General features: G+C 37.6%; 1 protein-coding gene across 1 annotated transcript in view; it reads left to right on the forward strand.

Moving 5' to 3' along the window:
• Positions 1-132: 132 nt before the first annotated feature.
• The window catches only part of LOC128574486 (aldehyde dehydrogenase 1A1-like), a 158,865-nt gene continuing 134,770 nt past the window's right edge, over positions 133-24,227 (forward strand). The window contains exon 1 of the mRNA XM_053575090.1: positions 133-271. The gene's annotated coding sequence lies outside the window, so the exon portion shown is untranslated. The remainder of the gene's footprint in view (positions 272-24,227) is intronic.

Genomic DNA, 24,227 nt, shown 5'->3' on the forward strand with positions numbered 1-24,227 from the left:
CCTGGAGGGAACATCCTGCCCTGGAAAACAGGGGCGGGGTAGACCTTGAACCTTGTGGGGAGGAGTTTGGAGGGAGGGATGGAAAGGTTTCTGTGTCCGGGATTGGGTCTGGGAAGCTGGGAAATTCCACTGTGAGAGGAGCCAGAGGGATGACGTCTGAAGCAAGACGTTCTGGAAGTGGGACTTGGCTGGAAATTGATCCTTGAAGAAAGCGGGGCAGAAAGTAGGTGGAAAGACAGAGTTGTTTATACATCGTCTGCTATAGACAAAGGTAAGGTCAAAAAGTATATATCAAGGAGCAGGGAAAGAACACAGGGGAGAAGCCATTACAGAAATGCTGCCTTTCTGTGAGTTTCAAATTCCCTCTCACCCAAATGCTGTGGAACTTTGGCACCAGGAGCACATGCGCTGTTCCCGGGCTCTCAGCAAGTGCAGGGGTGGGAAGGTGGATGGAACAAAAAATAAAGGGCTCCACTTTCTCAGATGGGTTTGGTAAATTTTTCAGGGAGTCTTTATCAACCCGGCAGATTTTCACATCCAGAACAGCTGATTTCTGAGTCTAACATAGACACCTTTGGTTTGAGAAAATATTCCTATCTGCACCAAAGCCCTTTTGCCAATCTGAATGCCCATTTTGCTACCTAACACGAGTGTTTCTATGTAACTAGGTAAATGGCTTGTGGATTTTAGCCATCTTCCTGGCAGAGTGTCTGCAATTTGTTACATAATAGTTTTGTTTTTAAAAAGCTTTAAAGTTTTTGGCTCGGTAGATATTTAAGGTTTCAAAGTCAGATTTAGCAAGATTGCCCAAGAATGACCATTTGGAGCCAGTTCTTCTCACATAGGGAAGAAATGAAATTCCCAAAGTGTATGCTAAACCTAATATATCCCCTATATAGGCCATGAGCTATTATGTCGTGTTCAAAAATATCATAGATTTCTAAACATCTAAATTTTAGAAGGCATACATCTAAAATATTTAAGAAAGACTTTACATTGTAGGAATGGCTGGCCCACTGGTAGAAGTCTTGCTAATTGGCATTTAATCTTTTCATACCTATCTAATGAAAAAAATGTTTTATTCCTTAAGTTTTTCCATGAAGTATCATCTCCTCTAATATAACTAATCACATGTTGGATTAATATGTTGAGGTTAAGTAGCCATATCCAATTATTTTTGCAAGTATCTATATTACAAACAATTGACTGGAAATGTGTTATTTGAATGGTTTGTTAGGAGGGAGTAATAATAATTGTCTTGCATTCCCACTGGTTAAGAGGAAAATTAATTCCATAATCATAATTGTGATGGTGGCTAACATTGCGTATTTACTAGGACTAGGCATTTTAACATCCTTTATATTTCAGTTATTTCTTGAAGCCAAACTTTGAATTTCTATATGTTTCTTTGTTTTATGTATGATGAATTCTTAGGCCCATAGAAGTTATAAAATTTCCTCCAGCTGACAGCATGTCAATGGTAGAAAAATATTTAAAACCCAAGTAGTTTAGTGCCTGTGTTCTTAGACTCTGATTATACTACCTTCTAGCAGAAAATTCTTCAGCAGAGATCTGAAACTTCTACTAACAATGATCATCCTTCCTGATGAGACTTTGTGACATAAGACATGATCATATAAGATACGTGGGACCACTCCTCCAAATTAGGTTTCAGATCGTGGGCTCTAAATGACCACAGTTGTAGCTTTTTAGGGATTCTGTAACAATTACCACAAATCTGGTGACTTATAACAAAAAATGTATTAACTTATTCTATGGAGGCCAGAAGTCTGAAATCAAGGAGTTATTAACCAGGGCCCACTTCCTCCACAGACAGTGAGAATGCATTTTACCTTGCTTCTTTCAGCTTACAGTGGCTCCAGGTGATTTGGGCTTGCAGCTGCATCACTCCAGTATCTGTCTCAGTTTTCATGTGGCCTTTCTCTCTTCTCTCAGTCTCTCCTCTGTCTGTCTCTTATAAGTACTTTTCTCACTAGATTAGGGCCCACCCTGATAATCCAGTATGATCTCATTTCAAGATCCTTGACTTAACGACATCTGCAAAAACCCTTTTGTTTAAATAAGGCGGCATTCACTGGGACTAGGGTATGGTCCTATCTTTCTGGAGGCCACCATTCAACCCACTACAGGTGGGATCGCACAATTGCAACCATGGCCCTATAGCAGAGAGGAGCATTTGAAAATGTAGAGAGGTTTTAAAAATCTGAGAGTGAAGAAGTAAAGTGAGATAAAAGTTGGCAGGAGTGAGACTGAAAATTCATTCATGTTATTGCTTATTTTTCCTTTTGTTTCTCCTGTGGGAAGCAGTTTAGCAAATTTTCTGAAGCCATATTTTCTGTATTCAAGTGAGAGCTCTGTTATTTTGTGGGTTAGTACTCAAGGTAAATAAATATTTCTCTATCTCAGTACTCCTTATAAGTAACATGAGGACTTTTGGCAGTACCTACTTCAGAGATTGGTAAAATAATAAAAGTTACTTAATATTTGTAAAATACATAATATCTGGAACATTATAAATTAAAAACTAGTAGTTTTTGTCTATAGAAGAGGACTATTCTACTCTTAGGCATCAAGGAGGGTGCTAAGAATGTAATATTTGAAATAAATTTAAAGTATATGAGGTCAGACAAGTTCACAAACTCATCCTAGAAAAAGTGCTACATACTTCATTGCTGAATATCATTATGGCCACCTTTGAAGTACTCTCCTAGGGAAGCTCTGTACTGATGCCAGTGCCTAGTCCACTCTTCAAAGGATTTTTTCTAGGATGAGTTTGCAAACTTAATTGTTAGACCTTGTAGGTAAGTCAAGAGTTCTGATGGACATTCCAGAAAAAGAGTTCCAAGATTGCTTTGAAGTGTGAACTGGATGCTGGCCACCATGCATAACTTCCCGAGGGGAGTACTTTGAAGGTGACTGTAATGATATTCAACATTGTGGTACGTAGCACTTTTTCTAGGACAGGCTTATGAACTTAATGGCCAGACCTTGTAAATAGGAGCTTATTAGATGGAGTAGGAATGAACAGATGCTAAGCAGAGACAAGCATTTGAAAATGTAAAGAGGTTTTTAGTAAAGCATCACAAGAATGGAGAAGCATGAATCCTATGTACTCAGTTTTGATATGAGGACAATTAATGACAATTAAGGTTATTGGGGGGGGAAGCAGAAAGAGGGACGGAGGGAGGGGGGTGGGGCCTTGGTGTGTGTCACACTTTATGGGGGCAAGACATGATTGCAAGAGGGACTTTACCTAACAATTGCAATCAGTGTAACCTGGCTTATTATACCCTCAATGAATCCCCAACAATAAAAAAAAAAAAAAGAAAATGTAGAGGTTTTAAAGAGCTGGGACTGGTTAAAAAATAAAGATGCAAGTTGGCAGGAGTGAGCCCGAAAAAAATCTTTCTAAACCAGAACCTCTGGATGATTGCTGAATTGTCAACCTCCCTTATAACACACAGCTTAGAGGCATGGTCCTGCGTATTCACCCATTTACATATACGTGACTGTTCTGACCTCTCTATTCCCAATTGTCATTACTTAGATTAGTTCTCCATCAATTTTCTCCAGGACTTTTTTTTTTAATTAAATCATAGCTGTGTACATTAATGTGATCATGGGGCACCATACACTAGTTTCATAGACCGTTTGACACATTTTCATCACACTGGTTAACATAGCCTTCCTGGCATTTTCTTACTTATTGTGCTAAGATGTTTACATTCCAAATTTACTAAGTTTCATAGCTTTCTGTATGTAGTAAAGATTGTACCTAAGAGCTGGTATGAACAGCAAAATTAAAATGCCTTAAATAAATAAAATTTGCATTGCTTATGAAACAAAATGCCTAGATTAGGTGACTGCTTCCTTTGGTTCAGCAGCTTCATTATGACTATGGTGAGTCTGTGTTGGTCTTAGGCTTTTCCTTTGGGTTACTACATATGGCTGCTGCAGCTTCAGCTGTCAGATTCATGTCCCAAACAAAGAGGGGAAAGACCATACCTGTGCCATTCTATAATTTAAAAAATTTTAAATTTCCTAAAAGCCAACAATAGGCTTCTGATTAATGATAAAACATTTGACTCCCAATGCTGCCACTGTAAAGAAATGAAGGTGTGGTTAGTAAGAAAGGGAAAAAAACTGGATACAGGGAGTAATTAACTAGACTTCTATGCTCCAGATCTATCAGGCTTGTCTCTAGCCTATTGGTATTTGTGATAAAGTGAATATAATCTTTCTTCCAGTACTGGCCATTAGGGTTCACATCTTTATACACTGACTGCCTCCTGCTGTCAGCTCTGCTATGCGGGTCTAGACTTCCACAACACCAGGAGGATTTGATTCATCTTGTACACAAATTTTAAAATAAGAGAAAAATTTTAAAATAGAGAAAGTTTTAGTAGGAAACCTTACTTCTCTTCCCTTACCCCAAATAGAACCTGTATTTATGTTTCTCTTTGTGTCTTATCAAAGTGACAATCATAAAAGGCACAACTCTGCGATCACAAATGTCTACATCTAGAGAAGACTTACACTGCTTATTAACGTTGCCCCTCCCCCCGATCTCAGGCACACACATCCAAGCCCACCTCTCTGCCACCACGCACATAGCACATAATTACCTCCCATTGAGACACAAAGCAGTGTTCCTGACAATGAGTAAGCCACACTAATAACATCTCAATCATAGAACGCTCACAATCGCCCGTTAATAGAAAAGCAGCTCGAATCTCTTTTGCTAGGTATGCGCAAAGAGTAAAACCAATTTGCTGCCCATTTTGATAAATGAAATAAGAGTTTAGAGCTTCAAGGTAAAAATATACGAATAAAATATGACATATGTTGGCCTATACTAGAACCAACATATATTTCACTGATAAAAATTAGCACATGAAATAGGAAAGATTAATTAGATGGTAACTATCTGGGGGTTAGCAGTTATAAGAAAAGTCATAAAAGGTGAGTTTTATGCTACTCTTTTGATGCTCAGGCCAGATTTCTTGGGATGACATCTTCTTAGAGGGATGTGCCAAGGTCATCAGTCACTGCAGACCTCTTCTGGAAGGCGTTCCCATCTGGCTGTCTACCTCTGGGATCAGGAACTAATAAGTCTCTGAATCATGTTTTTGCCCTGCCATTCTGTTAGTGTCTAAGGTGTCTGAGTTGAACAAGTATGGAATTTACAGTATGTTGGTCCATTACTATGAATCTTATCAGGACACTCTGAGAACAGTTAGTAATTGTGGCAGTTATAGTTGGTGCCTGTGTTAGATAATAGCAACAAGAAGTGACCAAAAAGCCTTGGGAGAACCTTATTCTGTTCATCCAAACTCAACACTTATTTAATAACATGTGATAGAAAGTAAATATAGATTTGTAAATTCCATGCTAGAGGCATTTATGGATAAACTGCAAATATGGGCTAACAATCATGTGTTTCACTTTTATCACAGAGTAGCTTACGATTTTATACCGCAACATCATGCTTCTAACTTTGGAGCCAAACAGCCAGCATCTTGGAGTTGATCTTAAAGACATAATCAACCAAGGAAATTAAAATAGATGCACAAAGACACTAACCATAGCACTGTTAATGACAGTGAAATTTGAAACAACCTGATATTTTTTAGTATAGCATTTTATATAAGGAACACTTTGCATCCGTAAAAATGATAGCAGTAACTCAATATTTATAATCAGGATGATACCCCTGCCATATTGCTGAGTAAAAAGTAGACACCACATGCCACAGGAAAAAATCATCTATATAAAATTGTACATGTACCAAACACTTACACATACATAGATTCTTAAGGAGATAATATCTGGAAGCATGTTTTCATCTCTTTATGAAGGGATTTCTTCATACTTTTAACTTTTTTACAATGGGCATATATATGTTTCCATGAACAAAACAAGTTAATCTACTTTGCTTCTTATTTATTTTATTTTTTTTTATATTGTTGGGGATTCATTGAGGGTACAATAAGCCAGTTTACACTGATTGCAATTGTTAGGTAAAGTCCCTCTTGCAATCATGTCTTGCCCCCATAAAGTGTGACACACACCAAGGCCCCACCCACCTCCCTCCTTCCATCTTTCTGTTTCCCCCCCATAACCATAATTGTCATTAATTGTCCTCATATCAAAATTGAGTACATAGAATTCATGCTTCTCCATTCTTGTGATGCTTTACTAAGAATAATGTCTTCCACGTCCATCCAGGTTAATACGAAGGATGTAAAGTCTCCATTTTTTTTAATGGCTGAATAGTATTCCATGGTATACATATACCACAGCTTGTTAATCCATTCCTGGGTTGGTGGACATTTAGGCTGTTTCCACATTTTGGCGATTGTAAATTGAGCTGCAATAAACAGTCTAGTACAAGTGTCCTTATGATAAAAGGATTTCTTTCCTTCTGGGTAGATGCCCAGTAATGGGATTGCAGGATCAAATGGGGAGGTCTAGCTTGAGTGCTTTGAGGTTTCTCCATACTTCCTTCCAGAAAGGTTGTACTAGTTTGCAGTCCCACCAGCAGTGTAAAAGTGTTCCCTTCTCTCCACATCCACGCCAGCATCTGCAGTTTTGAGATTTTGTGATGTGGGCCATTCTCACTGGGGTTAGATGATATCTCAGGGTTGTTTTGATTTGCATTTCTCTAATATATAGAGATGATGAACATTTTTTCATGTGTTTGTTAGCCATTCGTCTGTCGTCTTTAGAGAAAGTTCTATTCATGTCTCTTGCCCATTGATATAAGGGATTGTTGGCTTTTTTCATGTGGATTAATTTGAGTTCTCTATAGATCCTAGTTATCAAGCTTTTGTCTGATTGAAAATATGCAAATATCCTTTCCCATTGTGTAGGTTGTCTCTTTGCTTTGGTTATTGTCTCCTTAGCTGTACAGAAGCTTTTCAGTTTAATGAAGTCCCATTTGTTTATTTTTGTTGTTGTTGCAATTGCCATGGCAGTCTTCTTCATGAAGTCTTTCCCCAAGCCAATATCTTCCAGTGTTTTTCCTATGCTTTCTTGGAGGATTTTTATTGTTTCATGCCTTAAGTTTAAGTCCTTTATCCATCTTGAATTAATTTTTGTGAGTGGAGAAAGGTGTGGGTCGAGTTTCAGTCTTTTACATGTAGACATCCAGTTCTCCCAACACCATTTATTGAATAGGGAGTCTTTCCCCCAAGGTATGTTCTTGTTTGGTTTATCAAAGATTAGGTGGTTGTAAGATGTTAGTTTCATTTCTTGGTTTTCAATTTGATTCCAAGTGTCTATGTCTCTGTTTTTGTGCCAGTACCATGCTGTCTTGAGCACTATGGCTTTGTAGTACAGACTAAAATCTGGTATGCTGATGCCCCCAGCTTTATTTTTGTTACAGAGAACTGCCTTAGCTATACGGGTTTTTTTCCGGTTCAATACAAAATGCAGAATCATTTTTTCCAAATCTTGAAAGTACGATGTTGGTATTTTGATAGGAATGGCATTGAATAGGTAGATTGCTTTGGGAAGTATAGACATTTTAACAATGTTGATTCTTCCCATCCATGAGCATGGTATGTTCTTCCATTTGTTAATATCCTCTGCTATTTCCTTTCTGAGGATTTCATAGTTTTCTTTATAGAGGTCCTTCACCTCCTTCGTTAGGTATATTCCTAGGTATTTCATTTTCTTTGAGACTATGGTGAAGGGAGTTGTGTCCTTAATTAGCTTCTCATCTTGACTGTTATTGGTGTACACAAAGGCTACTGACTTGTGGACATTGATTTTATATCCTGAAACATTACTGTATTTTTTGATGACGTCTAGGAGTCTTGTGGTTGAGTCTTTGGGGTTCTCTAAGTATAAGATCATGTCATCAGCAAAGAGGGAGAGTTTGACCTCCTCTGCTCCCATTTGGATTCCCTTTATTTCCTTGTCTTGCCTAATTGTATTGGCTAGAACTTCCAGCACTACGTTGAATAGTAAAGGTGACAGAGGACAACCTTGTCTGGTTCCAGTTCTAAGAGGAAAAGCTTTGAGTTTTACTCCATTCAGTAAAATGTTGGCTATGGGTTTGTCATAGATAGCTTCAATCAGTTTTAGAAATGTGCCACCTATGCCTATACTCTTCAGTGTTCTAATTAGAAAAGGATGCTGGATTTTATCAAATGCTTTTTCTGCATCTATTGAGAGGATCATGTGATCTTTATTTTTGCCTCTGTTAATATGGTGGATAATGTTTATAGACTTGCGTATGTTAAACCAGCCTTGCATCCCTGGGATGAAGCCTACTTGATCATGATGAATGACTTTTTTGATGCTAAGCTGTAATCTATTGGCTAGGATTTTGTTGAGAATTTTTGCGTCTATGTTCATGAGTGAGATTGGTCTGAAATTCTCCTTTTTGTTTGGGTCTTTTCCTGGTTTTGGTATCTGGGTGATGTTTGCTTCATAGAATGTGTTGGGGAAGATTCCTTCTTCCTCAATGTTTTGGAATAAATTCTGCAATACAGGAATAAGCTCTTCCTTGAAGGTTTGATAGAATTCTGGAGTGAAGCCATCTGGACCAGGGCATTTTTTGGTTGGAAGCTTTTTTATTGTTTCTTTGATCTCAGTGCTTGAAATTGGTCTGTTCAGGAGCTCTATTTCTTCCTGGCTGAGTCTAGGGAGAGGGTGTGATTCCAAATATTGATCCATTTCTTTCACATTGTCAAATTTCTGGGCATAGAGTTTCTGGTAGTATTCAGAGATGATCTCTTGTATCTCTGTGGGATCAGTTGTTATTTCCCCTTTATCATTTCTGATTGAGGTTACTAGAGATTTTACTTTTCTATTCCTCGTTAATCTGGCCAATGGTTTATCTATTTTATTTATTTTTTCAAAAAACCAACTCCTTGTTTCATTAACGTTCTGAATGATTCTTTTGTTTTCAATTTCATTGATCTCTGATTTGATTTTGGATATTTATTTTCTTCTACTGAGTTTAGGCTTAGATTGTTCTTCTTTTTCCAATTCCATAAGATCTCTTGTGAGATTGTTGATGTGCTCTTTTTCTGTTTTTCGAATGTAGGCATCTAAAGCGATGAATTTTCCTCTGAAAACTGCTTTTGCAGTATCCCACAGGTTTTGGTAGCTTGTGTCTTCATTGTTGTTATGCTCAAGGAAGTTAATGATTTCCTGTTTTATTTCTTCCTTCACCCATCTGTTATTCAACAGAAGATTGTTTAGTTTCCATGCCTTTGGGTGGGGTCGAGCATTTTTGTTAGAGTTGAGTTCCACCTTTAGTGCCTTATGGTCTGAGAAGATACAAGGTAAAATTTCAATTCTTTTGATTCTGTTGATAATTGTTTTGTGTCCCAGGATATGATCAATTTTGGAGAATGTTCCATGGGGTGATGAGAAGAATGTATATTCTTTATCTTTGGGATGGAGTGTTCTATATGCGTCTATCAAGCACAGTTGTTCTAGGGTCTCATTTAAGTCTCTTATATCCTTGTTTAATTTCTGTTTAGAGGATCTGTCCAGCTGTGTAAGAGGAGTGTTAAGGTCCCCTGTTATTATGGTATTATCAGATATCATATTGTTCAGACTGAGTAAGGTCTGTTTCAAGAATCTGGGAGCATTTAATTGGGTGCATAGATATTTAGAATTGAAATGTCTTCTTGTTGTATTTTTCCCTTGACCAATATAAAGTGACCATCTTTGTCTTTTTTGACTTTAGTTGCTTTAAATCCACATGTATCTGAAAATAAGATTGCAACTCCTCTTTTCTTTTGAATTCCATTTGCCTGAAAAATTGTCTTCCAACCCTTGACTCGGAGCTTTAATTTGTCTTTTGAAGCCAGGTGTGTTTCTTGCAGACAGCAAATGGATGGCTTGTGTTTTTTAATCCAGTCAACCAATCTATGTCTCTTCAGTGGGGAATTCAAGCCATTAACATTTATTGAGATAATTGGTAAGTGTGGTAGTATTCTATTCGTCTTATTTGGTGAGAGTCCATTGCTTAGTTTTATCTTTTACATCAGTGTGGAGGTTTGGTTCTGTCCTTTAATTTCTGAGTTCTTACTTTGCTGCTGAACCATTGTGGTGGTCAGTGTGCAGAACAGGTTGAAGTATTTCCTGTAGAGCTGGTCTTGTTGTGGCGAATTTCCTCAGTGTTTGTATATCCGTAAATGATTTGTTTTCTCCGTCAATTTTTAAGCTTAGCTTAGCAGGGTACAGAATTCTGGGCTGGAAATTGTTCTGTTTAAGTAGATTAAAGGTAGATGACCATTGTCTTCTTGCTTGAAAAGTTTCATTAGAGAAGTGTGTGGTCACTCTGATGGATTTGCCCCTGTAGATCAACTGGCACTTACTCCTGGCAGCTTGCAGAATCTTTTCTTTTGTCTTGACTTTGGACAGGTTCATCACAATGTGTCTTGGAGAAGCTTGGTTAGAGTTGAGGCGACCTGGGGTGATAGCCTTCTGAAAGCAGTGTGTCAGAATCTTTGGTGATATATGGGAAATTTTCCTTTATAATATTCTCTAGTATGGCTTCCATTCCTCTGGGGCATTCTTCTTCCCCTTCTGGAATTCCTATAACTCGTAGGTTGGAACGCTTCTTAAAGTCCCATAATTCTGACAGTGAACGTTCTGCTTTCTCTCTCTTCTTTTCTGCCTCTTTTACTATCTGAGTTATCTCAAGAACTTTGTCTTCTACCTCTGAAATTCTTTCTTCTGCATGGTCTAACATGTTGCTGATACTTTCCATTGCATCTTTAAGTTCCCTGATTGATTGTTTCAATTCCTTCAGGTCTGCTATATCCTTTTTATATTCTTCATATCGTTCATCTCTGATTTGATTCTGTTTTTGGATTTCCTTTTGGTTATTTTCCACTTTATTAGCAGTTTCCTTCATTGTTTCCATCATTTCTTTCATTGTTTTCAACATGTGTTATTCTAAATTCCCTTTCTGTCATTCCTAACATTTCTGTATAGGTGGAATCCTCTGCAGTAGCTACCTCATGGTCCCTTGGCGGGGTTGTTCTGGACTGGTTCTTCATGTTGCCTGGAGTTTTCTGCTGATTCTTCCTCATGGGTGATTTCTTTTGTCTGTTTCCTTGGCCTAATTTTCCTTTCACTTCCTCTTGCTCTTTAAGTTCTTGTGCATGTGGACTAAGGGTTACAGGACCAGAAGTGTGAGAAGGTTTAAGAGCAAAAAAGGGATGAAAGAAAGGAGGACCGAGTGATAAGGAAAAAAAAAAAGAAAAATAGAGAAAGGAGAGGGGGTGGGTAAAAGGAATATTGACAAAAAGAGGAGAGGCACAGAAAGAGGGAGACAGAGCAATATAGGTGTACAGTAGGGTACTTTGATACAACCTTAAAAAAAAAACCACCTTCTGGGAGTGCCCAGTTGGGTGGTTCCCTTGAGGTCAGCAGCTCTTTGCTAACCTGATCAGACACAGTACCCCACCTCCACCAAGTAGAGAGGAAAGACAAAAATGCTATAAATCAAACCAAAACGAGCAAACAGAAAACTTTATGGGATAAAATTGGCTGGAAAAACCAAATAATAGCGGTAGAAACACTAACAAAAATGAAGTTCTAATTATTGAAATAGGCAGCAATGGGAAATTATAATTAAACTAGAAAAATTGAGAAAGAAAAAGGATCTGTATGGAAAAGGTTGAACTTAAAAAACAAAACAACAATCCACAACATCAAAATAAACAAAAAAAACAACCAAACCAAAAAAAAAAAAAAAAACACAGCCAAAACAAAGCAGTATGTATATGTTATTGAATATTGTCTGGGCAACACGTGGTCTTCTGGGGTATGAGATGTTAATCACAGTTCTGATACGACTGGAGGCTGCTAGTTTCTCAAACCCCAGCAGGTAGACACCCTAAATCTCTCTTCAGCCCACTTAAAAGGCACTTTGAACTTGTTCACTTACTGAGCAGAATCTTTCTCAGGGATGTGCTTGTCGCTGGAATCACTGCTGAAGTGGCTATCCACTTACCCTGTGTGTCAAAACCGGTCTCACTCTGCTCCTGAGGGTTAGGGCTGCAAGGCGGCTCAGACCCCACCCTTAGGCTACTTAGTCGCTGGGTTACCAGCTCCCACCCAATTCCAGCTCTGCGACCCTGAGGGCGGAGCTTGCCGGGGCAGATCGCTCACAATGGCTGCCTGTGACCCAGAGCCTAACACTATTAGCTCCGTCTGGCTCAGCGGCTCAGACTGGGGCCCTAGACAAAGGCCAAAGTTCTCCGCACTCCCGCTCAGGCTCTCCCCAAGGCAGTTCAGCTGAGTGCCAAGTCCAAAGACACCAAAACAGTTCACAGGTAAGGCCTTTCTGGTTTGCAGTCTCGCTGCTACTGAACTTACAGTTGCGGGTGGGTTTAGACGGATTGAACACACGTGACCACTTGCCAGTTTTCCACTGTTTTAGTCCTCCTCTTGGGGTCCAGAAGTCTCTCGCTGACTCCCTGTATCCTCTCAGGGGTGATGATAGGCAGATCCCACCAGCCAGAGATGCCTGGAGTCCTATATCCCCAGACTCACGGTGCCCAGATGCAAGGAAGCTGTTACTCGGCTGCCATCTTGCTCCACCTCCCTACTTTGCTTTTTAAATCATGCTTTCATAAGTCAAAGTTTACTGGTATGTTCATTTATATACTTACTATATTTATTTAAGAATTTTCCTTATTATAATATTACTTGTGTTGTTCTGTTAGTTAATGATACGACTTTCAACATTATTTGAAAATACAAAGTTAGTGAGATGCAAGCCTCGTGAAATTGGACGAATGTACATATGATAGATGTTGACATGACCAGCCTCTACGGCAAGGACGAAAGTTGGGTCCCTGAACTCCAGCTTTCAAACAGAGAAAACACAAATGTGACCAGCAAAGCTGTCTGGTTGTGATTATGTGATAGACATCCTGGTAACCAGAGGAAGTATGGAATTTCTAAAGCCAAAGGATAAAGAAGAGAAATATAACATGGTCCTTTCTGAGTGGCTCAGGGAAATTACCTGTCCTTTTCTGAACTTCTGTTTGTTTTCTTATTTACAATATACTGTGATGACTAGAAGAATATATAGGAAATGCTGACCTAGAGTAGTTTCTTAATTACTGATAATTGTGATTGCAATTATCATTAATATTATTTTTCCATTGTCATATCAAGAAATATAATATTGAAAATCATATGGTAAATTTTATCAGTGTATTATTCAAAATATATTATTAATGTAAGGAAAAACTATTCTTTTTTTTTTTTTTTGGAAGTTTTTGGCTGGGTCTGGGTTTGAACCCACCAACTCCGGCATATGGGGCCGGCGCCCTACTTCTTTGAGCCACAGGTGCCACCCAGGAAAAAAGTATTCTTATTTCATATCACAAGATATTTCTTAATTTTCTTAAAAATATAAGGTATTACCAAAGCTTATATGTTTACTTACAAGGATTCAGATTGAAAGTAAAACATTTTCCTTTTATAAATCACATAAATTCAATGCAATATAAATTTTAATTTGTCACCATCAACTTACCTCATTCCTAGAGAATCCAGTTTTCTGTTGCAGAAATCACACAAATGATATTGTCTTCACATGAACAAAATTTGGTCTGTGGCATATTCTGCACTATGCTAAACTTTCTACTATGTCTACAAAGTACAAACATTTTCTTTCAAATATTTTATGGTATTCATTCTGATAAGCTTCAAATTAGTACTGTGAAAAATTTAAAACAGTGAGTTCAACTAAATGTACATTTACATTTTAAATAATGAACAACATACATGAGATGGGAGTAAGTGAAGCCAGGGTTAATGAATTTCTCTTTAATTTCTCATGGATATGTGTTCAGATTAGTCAAATAAGTTATAATATCATGTGTTGACCTGTGATACTATTTATTACAGTAACATGCCTTATATCTAATCCATGGATTCATAGCAAAGAAAGCAACAATTCTATTTACCGTAGTATTAAAAAGAATAAAATGCTTAGGGGGTGGCACCTGTGGCTCAGTGAGTAGGGCACCAGCCCCGGTGGCTCAGTGAGTAGGGCACCAGCCCCATACATGGAGAGTGGCAGGTTAAAACCCGGCCCTGGTCAAACTGCAATAAAAAACCAGCCAGGCATTGTGGTGGGTGCCTATAGTCCCAGCTACTCTGGAGGCTGAGACAAGAGAATCACCTAAGCCCAAGAGCTAGAGATTGCTGTGAGCTGTGACGCCACAGCACTCTACTGAGGGTGACAAAGTGAGACTCTGTCTCTTAAAAAAAAGAATAAAATGCTTAGGAATAAAGTTAAGCAAGGAGGTGAAATACTTGTACATTGACTATAAAACATAATTAAAAGAAATTAAATAAGAAACAAATAGATGGAAAGATATCTCATGTTCATGGAAGAAAATCCCAATGGTGTCTTAAAAGTCTGTCTTAAATGGACTTTGGAATTCTCAGATGGATTCACTGGGGACTCTGAAGACTCTGAATAATCTTGCAATAGAAGGGCAGGGTTGGAAGTCTCGTACTTGCTGTTTTCAAAACTTTCACAAAGTTATCCTTACCAAAATAGTGAATGCTGGCATTAAAACACTGAGGGTGCTGAGATTGTTCAATAGAGAAAGGAGAATCTGCTTAACAAATAGTAGTGGAAAAACTGGATGTTCACATGCAAAAGAATGAATTTGGACTCTTGCCTTACACCATATACAAAACCTAACTCAGAGTGGATCAAAGACTTAAACCATAACAGTTTAAAGTATAAAACTTTCTGAAGATGTATAGGGGAAAACCTTCATAAAGTGAGCTTGTATAGGGAATTTTTGGATATGACACCAAAACTGCAGAGAACAAAAGGAAGAAGAAAAGATCAATTGGACTTCATCAACATTCAAAAAAACCCTTTTGTACATCAAGGGACATTTTCTATAAAGTGAAAAGGCAATTCACGTAATAGTAGAAAATATTTGCAAATTACATATCTTACAAGAAATGAATATTCAGAATATATAAATAACTTCTACAAGTCAACAACAAAAACTTGGTTAAAGGGCACACTTTTACACTGCTGGTGGGAATACACACTAATACGTTCCTTCTGCAAGGATGTTTGGAGAATACTTAGAGACCTAAAAATAGACCTGCCATTTGATCCTATAATTCCTTTATTAGATATATACCCAGAAGAACAAAAATCACAATATAACAAAGACATCTGCACCAGAATGTTTATTGCAGCCCAATTCATAATTGCCAAGTCATGGAGGAAACCCAAGTGCCCATCGACCCATGAATGGACTAGCAAATTGTGGTACATGTATACCATGGAATATTATGCAGCCTTAAATAAAGATGAAGACTTTACCTCTTTCATGTTTACGTGGACGGAGCTGGAACATATTCTTCTTAGCAAAGTATCTCAGGAATGGAAGAAAAAGTATCCAATGTACGCAGCCCAACTATGAAGCTAAATTACAGCTTTCACATGAAGGCTATAACCCAACTATAGAACAAGACTATGAGGAAAGGGCCAAGGAAGGGGAAGGGAGGGGGGAGGTTAGGGTGGAGGGAGGGTAGTGGGTGGGGCCACACCTACGGTGCATCTTAGAATGGATACAGGCTAAACTTACTAAATGCAGAATACAAATGTCTACATACGATAACTAAGAAAATGCCATGAAGTCTATGTTGAACAGTTTGATGAGAATATTTCAGATTGTAAATGAAACCAGCACATTGTACTCCTTGATTGCACTAATGTTCACAGCTATGATTTAACAATAAAAAAAAAAGAAAATCCAATAGCAATGCTCTGTTATAATCAAAAAAAAAAAAAAATACGGACAAAGTGGTGGCACCTGTGGCTCAACAGAGTAGGGTGCCAGCCCCATATGCCAGAGGTGGCAGGTTCAAACCCAGCCCCAGCCAAAATGTGCAAAAAAAAAAAAAAAATGTGGATAAAGGACATGAATTGACATTTTTCCAAAGAAGATACACTAATGGCCAATACAAATAGCAATAAGCAATGAAAAGATACTCGACATCACTAATCTCAGAGAAATGCAAATCAAAACAACAACAGGCATTTATAGTTATATCCATTAGGATGACTGTAAATCAAAACAAAAACAAAAAACTGAAATAAAAGATGTTGGCAAGGATATGGAGAAACTGGGACCTGTAGGCTTAGTAGTGGGGATGTAACATGGCCCAGCTGTGGAAAACTGTGTTGTGGTGTCTCAAAAAATTTCATCTGGGATTACCATATGACTGACAGACCAAATTTATGTCACTCTACTCTCAGTCCTCTTTATAACTGGACATCATCTGTGGGCCCTGTCTTAGGCTTGCCTGTCCCAGTTGTGGCAAGAATCCTGCTAAATAGCTTAGAGGGAATCCCTCACCCTAGATATCTGATCCCTTTTGATATCTGATCAAGTTCCTCATCTTCTGCCCTTGGTACCTGATCACCCTGGTCTGCCTTCATCATGAATCCTGTCGGTCAGTTTAGCAAGAAGCTTCCAGCCTTGAAGTCCCCTCTTAGTCATGTTACATCTATTATTAACTCAGTCACTGGGCAGATGAGCTATAAATACCCACCTTTTTTTGGTGTATTCTCTCTCTTCTACTATGATCATTTTGATGCCCTGAATAAACTTTCCCTAACCATTTTAACAAATGTCAGAATATTTTTTTCTTTGAAATGGTTCAGCAATTTCTCTTCTGGGTATCAGTTCAAGGAACGCAAGGTGCAACTTAAACAGAGATGAGCACACGGATATGCATAGAAGAATTAGCCACAATTGTCAAAAAGTAGAAACAACCAGAATGTCCCCGGAAGGATGAACCACAAGCAAAACATCGTATTTATGTATAATAACACAGCATTCAGCTTTCCAAAGGAAGGAAATTATGACACATACTCCAGGCTGAATGAACCTGGAAAACATTACAAGCCAGTCACAAAAGGACAAATACTTTAGGATTCTGCTTATATGAGGTACCTAGATTAGGTAAATTGATAAAGACAAGGATGGAGCTGATAGTTGCCAGGGTCTGGGCGCAGAGGAAGATGGGAAGCTATTTTTTAAGGGGTTTAAAGTTTCAGTTTGAAATGAAAGATGAAAATGGTTCTGGAAATGGGTGGTGGTGATAGTTGTGCAATATAGAAAAATGGTTACAATGGAGACCTTCTATTTGATCCTGCAATCCCATTATTACATATCTATCCAGAAGATTTATTTTATTTTTCACTAGAATGTTTGCTGCAGCTCAATTCACAATTGCCAAGATGTGGAAGCAGCCCAAGTGCCCATCAACATGTGAACGGGTTAATAAACTGTGGTATATTTACACCATGGAATACTATTTGGCCATTAAAAAGATGGAGACTTTACTTCTTTTGTATTTTCCTGGATGGAGTTGAAGCACATTCTTCTCAGTAAAGTATCACAAGAATGGAAAAGCAAGTATCCAGTGTACTTAATACTAATATGAAACCAATAGAAAAACAACTATATACCCATAAAAGGGAAAAACACAAGCATTAAGAGGTGGGAGAAAAGGGGAAGAGTGGGAGGATGGGATGATCTCTCACTTAACGTGCACAATGTAAGGGTGTGAGGAAATCCCTGGATGAAGGGCTCGACTACAACTTGAACTTTGCCTAAGGAATGCAAACAATGTATCTTAACCATTTGCACCCTCACATTAATATGAAATAAAAAAAAATACAAACTGAAAAGAAATATGGTTAAAATGGTAAATTTTTTCTCTTTTTGAGACAGAGTCTTCCTCTGTCATCCTGAGCAGAGTGCCATAGAGTCGGCCTAGTTCACAGCAACTTCACTCTCTTGGGCTCAAGCAGTTCTTTTGCCTCAGTCTCCTGAGTAGCTGGAACTACAATGCCTGGATAAATTAGTTAATTTTATGTTATATAAACATTACCACAATAAAAACGTGGCTGAAATGGTCAACTAGAAAACATAATTCTCAACACATTGAGCATCTTTTTCAATTCATGACATCATAATACTGTTCCAACTTATTTATGATGTGTTCCTCATTCAGGTGATGCTGGGGGGTAACTAGAAAAAATGAACATTTGGTCAAAGTTCTCTTCCAGGCATCTCTTGCCTTTCATTGACCACAAAAAGATTTCTTTTAAGTTTAATCCTTTATTCATGTATTACTGATAAACATTGTAGAGCTCAATGGAACTCCAACTGGAACTCTTTTGTATTGCAATGTTTGAATCTTTGAAATTTTCTTAAAAGAGTATAAAAGCCACTCTGTAAAAACAATTTTAAAGAACATTTGAATTGCAGTGTTTGAATATTTGAAATTTTCTTAAAAGAGTATAAAAGCCACTCTGTTTGTAAAAACAATTTTAAAGAACATTTGACTCCAGGAATAATTACTGTGACTGTACAAAAAAGGCTGTATTTGACCTGAACATACAGTGAATCTGTTTAGAGAAACAAATTCAAGAAGATAGCTAATTCATCTGTTCTAAGAAGGACTCACTTATTCTAGGGAGAGGCTCTTTAAGATTTTATTCACTTTACTAAGACTCTCATTAGAAAGAATCTGTTCTGTATCTTAATAATACTATTCCTGGCTGAAAGTGCCCCTGCTTAACCATTTGCTTTTTATAAAATCTATGCCTTCTTATCTTTCCTACTTGCAAAATAATACAGTCTGTTCCTATAAAGCATGTTTTTGTAAAAGACATTTGCTCGTATCCGTCAGAGGAATCGTGCTTTTTAAAAGAAGTCAAGTTCTTTCTATTTGTGATTTCCACTAACATATTACATTTTTGAAGTAAGCAGAGGTAAACTTTCTCTCAAAGAGAATCGTTGCCAAAATTTGAAAAGTTAGAGGCAAAGAAAAGCTTGAATCCTAAAAGAGCCTTGGTGGGGGATGGCCGGGTGGCTGTGCTTCCCACATAGTAGTTCCTTGGTCAACGAAGACAGCACATAGAGAATGTTCCCAAACATTTATTCTTGTGGTTTAAAATTTAAAACATGGCAATAAAGACATCTATACCCTGTATCAGATTCTTATTTTGGTGAAATCCTTATGTGTTAAAAATGAAAGCCCTCTTTGGAGAAATCATGAACCTAAGGTAAAAGGCTTGCAAGGTGGGACTGCCACTGGAGAGTTCACTGTGTTGAAATTTTTATTGTGATTTTAATGGTTGTTAGTGCTCTGCTTACAAAGAAGAATATGAGTTTTTCGTGGTCTGCCTTTAGCCCAGTCTTTTTTTCTTTTTCAATAAGCCCTGTTGGTACCTCTTTTTGCAGAAATTTAGGGCGTTCTGGAACAGATACATTGTGTTATGGCAAAAATATCCAGCACCTACCAGTTTTTGGAGAGAATTCTCAACATTACATAAATTATCTATTTTCATCTCTGGTTAAAGCTTTTTAAGTTCAGTATGATTATGTTCATTTTTTAGAACAGTTGTAAGAAGAGTACAAAGAACTCCCAGATATTCTTCAATCTCCCCCAAAGGTAACAATTCATTCTCTTCACCTTTATCATTCTCTCTAAGTTTTTCTGAGTAAGTTGCAGACATACCACTCTGTTACCTCTCAATATGTCACAGTATATCTCCTAAAAACAAGGACACTCTCTTATAAAATTACAGCATAGTTATTAAATCAGAAAATTAACTTCAGCAAGATAATACTGTTTCCTTCAGAGTCCCTGAAAATATTCTATGCATCAGGAGAATAGCACTTAGAAAAGCACTTAGTGATCATGTTTCTGTAACTTCCTTCACCCAGAAAGGGTTGAGCTCAAGCAATCCTCTTCCACCTCAGCCTTCCAGAGAGCTAGGGTTATAGCTGTGAATCACTGTGCTCGGCCAAGTCCACTATTTTGAAGATAAAGTTTTGGCTCATTTGTGAACTGATTCATTTACAAGATGAGAAAAATCGAATACAGTAGTGAATAATAATAATAATAAAGAAATCCCTAAGTTTATATTTTATTTGGGAGATACTGGCAACCAATAAATAAACAATTATACAATTAAAAAAATAAAATAAAAAAGTAAAAGGAAACATAATGAACAATGTCTCCAGGTGCATATGTAATAAATGTAAATATCAGTGAGAAACGTGGGTGTGTGCACGTGTATGTACACATAAATGAATGTCTATGTTTATAGCATACCGTATAATAAGGAAACATAGTTTATTTACTATCAAATAATTAAGAAAGCTTGAAAGCCACCGGTTCAACCAGTTTTATTTTTAATCTTATTCTTCGCTGTTATTTCCTACAGGAAACGGACATGAAATATTTCATTCATTCTTTGTTTTTTTTCCTGCCCAGACATACTACATACTTCTAGGATTATTTTCATCACCTCTATTCCCTCTTCCCCACGGATAAATGCTTCATTCAAGATAGTCTCCCCTACTTCCAAGATTTTTTTTTTTTTTATTGTTGGGGATTCATTGAGGGTACAATAAGCCAGTTACACTGATTGCAATTGTTAGGTAAAGTCCCTCTTGCAATCATGTCTTGCCCCCATAAAGTGTGACACACACCAAGGCCCCGCCCACCTCCCTCCTTCCCTCTTTCTGTTTCCCCCCCATAACCATAATTGTCATTAATTGTCCTCATATCAAAATTGAGTACATAGGATTCATGCTTCTTCATTCTTGTGATGCTTTACTAAGAATAATGTCTTCCACGTCCATCCAGGTTAATACGAAGGATGTAAAGTCTCCATTTTTTTTAATGGCTGAATAGTATTCCATGGTATACATATACCACAGCTTGTTAATCCATTCCTGGGTTGGTGGGCATTTAGGCTATTTCCACATTTTGGCGATTGTAAACTGAGCTGCAATAAACAGTCTAGTACAAGTGTCCTTATGATAAAAGGATTTCTTTCCTTCTGGATAGATGCCCAGTAATGGGATTGCAGGATCGAATGGGAGGTCTAGCTTGAGCGCTTTGAGGTTTCTCCATACTTCCTTCCAGAAAGGCTGTACAAGTTTGCAGTCCCACCAGCAGTGTAAAGGTGTTCCCTTCTCTCCACATCCACGCCAGCATCTGCAGTTTTGAGATTTTGTGATGTGGGCCATTCTCACTGGGGGTAGATGATATCTCAGGGTTGTTTTGATTTGCATTTCTCTAATATATAGAGATGATGAACATTTTTTCATGTGTTTGTTAGCCATTCATCTATCGTCTTTAGAGAAAGTTCTATTCATGTCTCTTGCCCATTGATATAAGGGATTGTTGGCTTTTTTCATGTGGATTAATTTGAGTTCTCTATAGATCCTAGTTATCAAGCTTTTGTCTGATTGAAAATATGCAAATATCCTTTCCCTTTGTGTAGGTTGTCTCTTTGCTTTGGTTATTGTCTCCTTAGCTGTACAGAAGCTTTTCAGTTTAATGAAGTCCCATTTGTTTATTTTTGTTGTTGTTGCAATTGCCATGGCAGTCTTCTTCATGAAGACTTTCCCCAGGCCAATATCTTCCAGTGTTTTTCCTATGCTTTCTTGGAGGATTTTTATTGTTTCATGCCTTAAGTTTAAGTCCTTTATCCACCTTGAATCAATTTTTGTGAGTGGGGAAAGGTGTGGGTCCAGTTTCAGTCTTTTACATGTAGACATCCAGTTCTCCCAACACCATTTATTGAATAGGGAGTCTTTCCCCCAAGGTATGTTCTTGTTTGGTTTATCAAAGATTAGGTGGTTGTAAAATGTTAGTTTCATTTCTTGGTTTTCAATTCGTTTCCAAGTGTCTATGTCTCTGTTTTTGTGCCAGTACCATGCTGTCTTGAGCACTATGGCTTTGTAGTACAGACTAAAATCTGGTATGCTGATGCCCCCAGCTTTATTTTTGTTACAGAGAACTGCCTTAGCTATATGGGGTTTTTTCCGGTTCCATACAAAACACAGAATCATTTTTTCCAAATCTTGAAAGTACGATGTTGGTATTTTGATAGGAATGGCATTGAATAGGTAGATTGCTTTGGGAAGTATAGACATTTTAACAATGTTGATTCTTCCCATCCATGAGCATGGTATGTTCTTCCATTTGTTAATATCCTCTGCTATTTCCTTTCTGAAGATTTCATAGTTTTCTTTATAGAGGTCCTTCACCTCCTTCGTTAGGTATATTCCTAGGTATTTCATTTTCTTTGAGACTATGGTGAGGGAGTTGTGTCCTTAATTAGCTTCTCATCTTGACTGTTATTGGTGTATACAAAGGCTACTGACTTGTGGACATTGATTTTATATCCTGAAACATTACTGTATTTTTTGATGACTTCTAGGAGTCTTGTGGTTGAGTCTTTGGGGTTCTCTAAGTATAAGATCATGTCGTCAGCAAAGAGGGAGAGTTTGACCTCCTCTGCTCCCATTTGGAGTCCCTTTATTTCCTTGTCTTGCCTAATTGTATTGGCTAGAACTTCCAGCACTACGTTGAATAGTAAAGGTGACAGAGGACAACCTTGTCTGGTTCCAGTTCTAAGAGGAAAAGCTTTCAGTTTTACTCCATTCAGTAAAATATTGGCTGTGGATTTGTCATAGATAGCTTCAATCAGTTTTAGAAATGTGCCACCTATGCCTATACTCTTCAGTGTTCTAATTAGAAAAGGATGCTGGATTTTATCAAATGCTTTTTCTGCATCTATTGAGAGGATCATGTGATCTTTATTTTTGCCTCTGTTAATATGGTGGATAATGTTTATAGGCTTGCGTATGTTAAACCAGACTTGCATGTCTGGGATGAAGCCTACTTGATCATGATGAATGACTTTTTTGATGATAAGCTGTAATCTATTGGCTAGGATTTTGTTGAGAATTTTTCCATCTATATTCATGAGTGAGATTGGTCTGAAATTCTCCTTTTAGTTTGGGTCTTTTCCTGGTTTTGGTATCAGGGTGATGTTTGCTTCATAGAATGTGTTGGGGAAGATTCCTTCTTCCTCAATTTTTTGGAATAATTTCTGCTGTACAGGAATAAGCTCTTCCTTGAAGGTTTGATAGAATTCTGGAGTGAAGCCATCTGGACCAGGGCATTTTTTGGTTGGAAGCTTTTTTATTGTTTCTTTGATCTCAGTGCTTGAAATTGGTCTGTTCAGGAGCTCTATTTCCTCCTGGCTGAGTCTAGGGAGAGGGTATGATTCCAAATATTGATCCATTTCTTTCACATTGTCAAATTTCTGGGCATAGAGTTTCTGGTAGTATTCCGAGATGATCTCTTGTATCTCTGTGGGATCAGTTGTTATTTCCCCTTTATCGTTTCTGATTGACGTTACTAGAGATTTTACTTTTCTATTCCTCATTAGTCTGGCCAATGGTTTATCTATTTTATTTATTTTTTCAAAAAACCAACTTCTTGTTTCATTAATTTTCTGAATGATTCTTTTCTTTTCAATTTCATTGATCTCTGATTTGATTTTGGATATTTCTTTTCTTCTACTGAGTTTAGGCTTAGATTGTTCTTCTTTTTCCAATTCCATAAGATCTCTTGTGAGATTGTTGATGTGCTCTCTTTCTATTTTTCGAATGTAGGCATCTAAAGTGATGAATTTTCCTCTCAAAACTGCTTTTGCAGTATCCCACAGGTTTTGGTAGCTTGTGTCTTCATTGTTGTTATGCTCAAGGAAGTTAATGATTTCCTGTTTTATTTCTTCCTTCACCCATCTGTTATTCAACAGAAGATTGTTTAGTTTCCATGCCTTTTGGTGGGGTCGAGCATTTTTGTTAGAGTTGAGTTCCACCTTTAGTGCCTTATGGTCTGAGAAGATACAAGGTAAAATTTCAATTCTTTTGATTCTGTTGATAATTGTTTTGTGTCCCAGGATATGATCAATTTTGGAGAATGTTCCATGGGGTGATGAGAAGAATGTATATTCTTTATCTTTGGGATGGAGTGTTCTATATGCGTCTATCAAGCACAGTTGTTCTAGGGTCTCATTTAAGTCTCTTATATCCTTGTTTAATTTCTGTTTAGAGGATCTGTCCAGTTCTGTAAGAGGAGTGTTAAGGTCCCCTGTTAGTATGGTATTATCAGATATCATATTGCTCAGACTGAGTAAGGTCTGTTTCAAGAATCTGGGAGCATTTAAATTGGGTGCATAAATATTTAGAATTGAAATGTCTTCTTGTTGTATTTTTCCCTTGACCAATATAAAGCGACCATCTTTGTCTTTTTTGACTTTAGTTGCTTTAAATCCACATGTA

Source organism: Nycticebus coucang, chromosome 2 (genome assembly GCF_027406575.1).
Source record: "Nycticebus coucang isolate mNycCou1 chromosome 2, mNycCou1.pri, whole genome shotgun sequence".
Lineage (NCBI taxonomy): Eukaryota > Metazoa > Chordata > Mammalia > Primates > Lorisidae > Nycticebus > Nycticebus coucang.